Source organism: Lepus europaeus, chromosome 10 (assembly GCF_033115175.1).
Source record: "Lepus europaeus isolate LE1 chromosome 10, mLepTim1.pri, whole genome shotgun sequence".
Taxonomy (NCBI): Eukaryota; Metazoa; Chordata; class Mammalia; order Lagomorpha; family Leporidae; genus Lepus; species Lepus europaeus.
The window spans coordinates 33,892,207-33,898,844 of record NC_084836.1 but is presented as its reverse complement, the minus strand read 5'-3'; positions in this window follow the sequence as shown (position 1 = coordinate 33,898,844).

Genomic DNA, 6,638 nt, shown 5'->3' with positions numbered 1-6,638 from the left:
AGTCAGTTTTTTTTAAAGTGTTCATATAGTCATGCAACCATCACCTCGATTTAATTTTGAACATTTTTATTGCCTCCTGCCCTTGGCAGCCACTAATCTACTTTCAGTTTTCATATAATATGTGGCCTTCTGTAACTAGTTTCTTCAGCTTAGCACAATATGCTCCTGACTAACCCATATTGTACCAAGTATCAATATTTCATCCTACTCCCTATCCATTTAGTAATCACACCCAACTATAGATTCACAAAGCAGGTATAGTCAAGTGTATTGAGCAAGTTTATCTTCAGCATGAGAGGCACAGTGATGAAGAAATGTAATCATGGAAACCACTCATTACTTAGGTGTGCTGGCAGACTGGTACTCAGCATTTACTTTAGTTTCCTTCTCTTTTGGGTGAAATTATTGTGCATTTACTTTACTTCTAATAATATCCAATTCTTGCTTCCTTCCTTAGATTGAATGGAATATGGACTCAAGTGTGTGCACATTCATGCTCTCAATTCCACAATGTTAAAATTTTGTTTATTATGTCCTCACCTCATCTTCACTTCAAAATTCTCTAGTTTTTCTTTTTTATTATGTGATTTTTTTTTATTAACTTGAGAAACAAAGAGACAGAGGCAGACAAAGCTCCCCTGTACAAGTTCAATCCTTCACGGCCTGCAACGGTTCTGGGCCAGAGAACTGAAGTAGGGATATGGAGCCCAATTGAGGTCACCCACAGAGGTGGCAGGGACCCACGTACCTCAGCCATCACCTCATGTCTCCCAGGGTGTACATTAGCAGGAAGCTGGATTTAAGAGTGGAACTAGGACTCAAATCCACACATTCCAAAATGGGATGTAGGCATCCTAAGCAGTGACTAACTGCTAGATCAAATGCTTGCTCCCTAGTATCACTTATTATTGTACACAGATACAATGAATCTATCCATATCAAAATTTGTAACTACTCTACAATAAAATGGAGTTTGCATTCACTCTATATTTGCACTATATATCAGCTATGTATCAATACTCATTGAAATTCTAGGGATAGCATGATGAATAAAATGAAGTATCTCACTTCATCAAACCCATCGTTTGATGAAAGCCACACATGGAAAACCAGTAATTCTAACTATGTGATAACCACCATAACGAATGACTGTCCATCACACAATGGGTGATCACTGTCAAGGATGATATTAAATTGCACTTTTAAGTATAATTGCAAAAAAAATCTATGTGATAGGGAAGAAATGCGATTCTGTGTGAAAAAAACTGTATATCTATCCAATTAGATCAGAAAAGTTCTGAAAACTTGAAGTCTGTATCTGAATTATGACTCAAATGCTTACTCAAGTACTTACACTGTACTCAAGAATAACCATAATAGAAAGAAGACAATCCGCCGGCGCTGCGGCTCACTAGGCTAATCCTCCGCCTTGCGGCGCCGGCACACCGGGTTCTAGTCCCGGTCGGGGCACCGATCCTGTCCCAGTTGCCCCTCTTCCAGGTCAGCTCTCTGCTGTGGCCAGGGAGTGCAGTGGAGGATGGCCCAAGTCCTTGGGCCCTGCACCCCATGGGAGACCAGGAGAAGCACCTGGCTCCTGCCATCGGATCAGCGCGGTGCGCCGGCCGCAGCGCGCTACCGCGGCGGCCATTGGAGGGTGAACCAACGGCAAAAGGAAGACCTTTCTCTCTGTCTCTCTCTCACTGTCCACTCTGCCTGTCAAAAAAAAAAAAAAGACAATCCTATGAAGCCTATGTTAAAACCGTTTTTCGTTGTTTTTTTTTTTTTGTTTTGTTTTTTGTTTTTTTTTAAACTTTCCAGGTTTGACTGAAGTAGAAGCATCTATCATTCTTGCTTTTTATTACTCTTGGTCCCCCATCATATTCATTAGGTGAACTTTTTATTCTCAGCAGTCTCTGATTTTTTTTTCAAGTCTATTTTCCACTGTATAAACATAATTGCTTTGTTGAGTCTTCAGTGCTCACTGGGCTAGTCTCTTAAGTATTTTTACAGTTCTTAGTTGGATACTAGACAGGCTGCACCAGAGCTATGAAACCTAAGAGATTCCAAATGAAACCCTGGATTTCTGATTCAGTAAGTCCAGGATGGTTACAGAATTTTACTTTTATAGCTTCCCAGTTTTTCTGATGTATGACCTGACCTCCAAGAAAGATATGCCTCTACAAGAAGATGTCTTTTTCTGTATATTCTCTTTTCATTGAAATTGGCTAAAATAGGAAACTTCCCAAAGTCATACAACCATCTAAAATAGGGATTAAGAAATCTAACTTGCCCTCTGTGTTTAAAAAGAGCGTTTTTGGAAGCTACTCCCTCACTAATCTAGGTATTCTCTATGATTGCTTTCATATCACAATGCCAAAACTGAGTAATTTCAACAGAGACTACAAGACCCACAAAACCCAAAATATTTCCTGTCTGTCCTATATGTGTCAATGTGTTGGCTATTATTCCTGGATCAAAAATTTATAGAAAAGTATAGTACTACTTCTTGTTTAACTTAGTTTACTTAATTACTTTTTAAGTCCTAATTAGCAATGCTTTATATGTGACCCATTTCCTAATTTCCTCAAACTGAGTTAGAATTAAATTTCTGGAACTACCCATACTACCTATTTTGTATCCACTATGATGTCATACAAAGCAGTTTTTCTCATCTATAAAACTTTACCTAGTTTCCTTATGCTTGTAAACCCCAAACTGGTTTTGATTTCCTATTTTATTAAGAAAAATGAGTTTAATCATTAAACTCATTCATCTTTATTCAAAATATTAATGACTACTACAAATACTTAGTGAGAACTTACTGTAAGTCAGCCATTATAATCTCACATTTGTTATTTTAGTGACTCTATAATATAGACCTTAGTATATGTTTTGATAATATTTGAGAAATTAGCAAATCAGTTTTAGAATTAAAGTTTCAAACTAGGCAGGATGATTCCAGAGGAACACCTCTCTATCTTAATGATTTTGTCTATTCTCCTTTCTCCCATTCCTCCTTTGCAAAGAAGTGAATTGTATCCATTGCTGTGTAGATCTTTTCATCTGTGTTCTTGATCCTATGCCCTTTTCTGGAATTGTTTTGATGTGAATAACCTACAACCTTGAAGCACGCTTTGCTTCATGCTTAGTGCCATGAGATGAAATTAAAGATAACATTAGGTCACCCCTTTGGATGAAACTCTATAGAAGAATCAGTCACCTCCTCCCACCTTCTGGTCACTGTTTGTATTCCCTGGGATGTATTCACATCACTCCAGTCTTCAAGGACAGCAGCTTAAATCTCTTTCAGCTCCATATTAACATTTTTCTCCTCTCTGTAAGTTAAATCTCCCTGTGTCTTCCTCTTATGAGAATACATGTGATTATGATTTTACTTAGGGACCACGTGGAAAACCTCTCCATCACAAGATCCTTCGTCACAGCTATGAAGACTAATTTTTTTTTTCAATATAAAGTAACCCACAGCTCTCCAAAAATTAGGACATATTTTTTTGAGTGGTCATTCTTCAGCTAACTATATGTAATCTTTCTAACAATTCTGTGATTCTGTGATGGATGTCTTTTAATGTGAGGCATGATGGGAAGCAAGTAATAATGTCCTTCTAATTTTGTAGTACACATAACAATATTTAACTTTGAATCATCTTCAAAGCACTAAGCTTTTCTTCATGGCTCTTATATGGCAGAATGTTTGAAGTTAAAAACAACTTTAGAAGTTTACAGCTTGATTTAATTATATGATACATTCATATTTGTTGCCTTCATGTTCTGTTAAGTATAGAATATGGAACACTATTTTTGTTTGGGAAAATAAGAGGGTCTCAAGAGTCATGGGGATTAACTCAACACTTCACGATACACAGGTGTATATATTATTTGTTGTTTTCTCTTTTAACCTTATTTTCATCCCTTTTTTTTTTTCTTCTGCTATGCATTAACTGGGAACCATATGTAGAGACATTAGGCTAAGAATGACCAGATCAGTGTATCCAAGGCAATTATAGCAAAGCATTATGTATCTTTTCTGCTATGAATCTCAGAATTCCTGCTTTTCTTTAATTTTCTTGCTGCTATGGGATGATTCAAATTCACAAAGTTGGTAGGACATTAACGTACCTTATTGTAACTTGATGTGTTTGAATCTCAATTACTCCTTGTGTTTGAGAAGCAAACAAAAATGTTCGCTTGTTGGTTGACTGGTTGTTGTTTGACTTGTCAATTAAGATTACCAATACTACATCATTCAAAAGTTTAGAGCAGAAAAGAGAAAAATAACAATAAGCCTTAAATGTAGATGGATAAAGAAAAATGAAAAGAATAAAGGGATATATTATTAATAGCTTACTGATCAAGATGTAGAATATAAAGCGTGGAGGCTAGGGGAATTATAAAAGGACAACTTGCTGATTGAGCTTCCTAGAAAGTTCTATCTTAATAGACCAAAAGAAATTATTATCTGAATGATTATATATTGCAAGTTCTCAGAAGCCAAATTAGGCAGATATTCTTTCTAGCAAAAATTTCTATATCTCCATCCTACAACCTGATGGTGAGTTTATCTGTCCGCAAATGAAAACCCCACTCCTTTCAGTCAGCAAGTGGGATGCTCACTAGTGCACCAGAATCTTTTTCACCAATGCACAGATATTGAAGCTACCATTAATTTCTAAAAATAAATAAAAGTAGCTAATACCTCTTTTTATGCTCTCCAATTTCAATACCTTTCAAGTCATCTTTTGTGAAAGTACCCAAAATATTAGTTTGCAATAAAGATGAAATAATAAGCATACCTATTTCATAGAATTCCATTTTAATGCATGGTAACTATTGTTAATAATTATATAATTACTATTATATTTATTATGCTGGTGGTGACTTTTATCCAATGTCCACTGTTCTCCAAAGTTAAAATTTCTTCATGATTGCTATTTTCTAAATCATGCCTACCAGTCTAGCCTGACAATTACTGAAATGGGTCACTAAGAGATAGAAGTGAAAAAAATGTTCAGAAAACTATAGTTATTAAAATCTATCAGTGTTCTCCTAATAGAAGAAACTTGCTATACTAAAGTACTTGCTACTGTGAGATTTTTAGGGGTAAAAAATGTATGCTGAGGGCCAGCATTGTGGCGCAGCAGGTTAATCCTCCACTTGTGGTGCTGGCACCCTATATGGGCACCGGTTCTAGTCCAGGCTGCTCCACTTCCAAACCAGCTCTCTGCTATGGCCTGGAATAGCAGCAGAAGATGGCCCAAGTCTTTGGGCCTCTGCACCTACGTGGGAGACCCAGAAGAAGTGCCTGGCTCCTGGCCTCAGTTTGGCGCAGCCCTGGCCGTTGCAACCATTTGGGGAGTGAACCAACAGAAGGAAGACCTTTCTCTCTGTCTCTCCCTTTCACTGTCTATAACTCTACCTTTCAAATAAAGTAATAAAATCTTTAAAACCAAAGTGTATTCTGTCACTTTCTTACTCCTCCTTATTGGAGGCTTGAATTCCTTTCTTCCCATTCAAATAACCAAAATGCAAACACTTGGCATTACAATCTACCAACGATGACAGACAGGCTCATCATCTGATCCTTTCATTTCCATCAGTATCTCTGTACTTCTGTGTCTTGATAAAACAGTTACTGAAAATTGAACTGTGGAATATGTGAGTAAGGGAAATCTTTAAGTATTGAATATCTTCATAAACAAAAGTGCATGTGTGTCTCTGTGTCATCATTCTCAGGCTGCCTTCTAATCTGTTTTCCACAGGAGAGTCAGCATGTAAAGCTGTAATTTCATGAGTACAGTTCAAAGCCAAAGGACTTCATTCATTTTCTACTTTCTATGTTTACAGCCAACAGAAATATAAGGAACTGATTTTTGTCTTGACCAGTTCTTTTAATTAGCACCTAGTATAATCTTGTATTTTAGGTATTCATATAGCAATTCATCATTGCAACATATCAAAGTATTAATAAATAACTAGGAAGGGGCAGGGAGAACTATGTTTAAATCAGAATGGTCCTCTAGGATATCTACTATTATATCAGTATAATGGCATAAATGTAAATGAAAAACTCCCCAACTCGACAGTGTCAGAACTTTTGAGACTCCCATCTTTAGGAATGCTAAGTCTGAACAACACAGACAGTTAAGGATAACTACAGGAAAAAGTCCATGTTGAGGAAAAAAAGACATGAAGCAGGTAATGGAAGGTATTTAAACTACCCTTTGTGACAAGTTTTATAAGGCATTACCTTCACCACTTGTGTTCATATTTTATGCAAGGAGTAGTGATAGTTAACTTTACAACTTAATTGAAGATAAAATCACGGAATATTTTTATATGAACGTAATTACAATAGATAAGATACTGATATTCTTGTGTGGCTCTTGTTAACTTTCTTCTGTAAACTTGATGCTTTAATATCTGCCCTACCTGCAGGTGCCAGATATACCTTGTTCTAAACAATATGACAAGACGGCTGCAAAACTATGGTTTGGCCTTCGAAAACCTTCATAACTCCTTCCCCTTTCCTCACCAGTCTTTTCTTGGGACTGGGGAGAACACTTATCCAATACAAGTCAATCAATCAAAGTCCAAATTCCCAACTACCTACTTTACTGGGC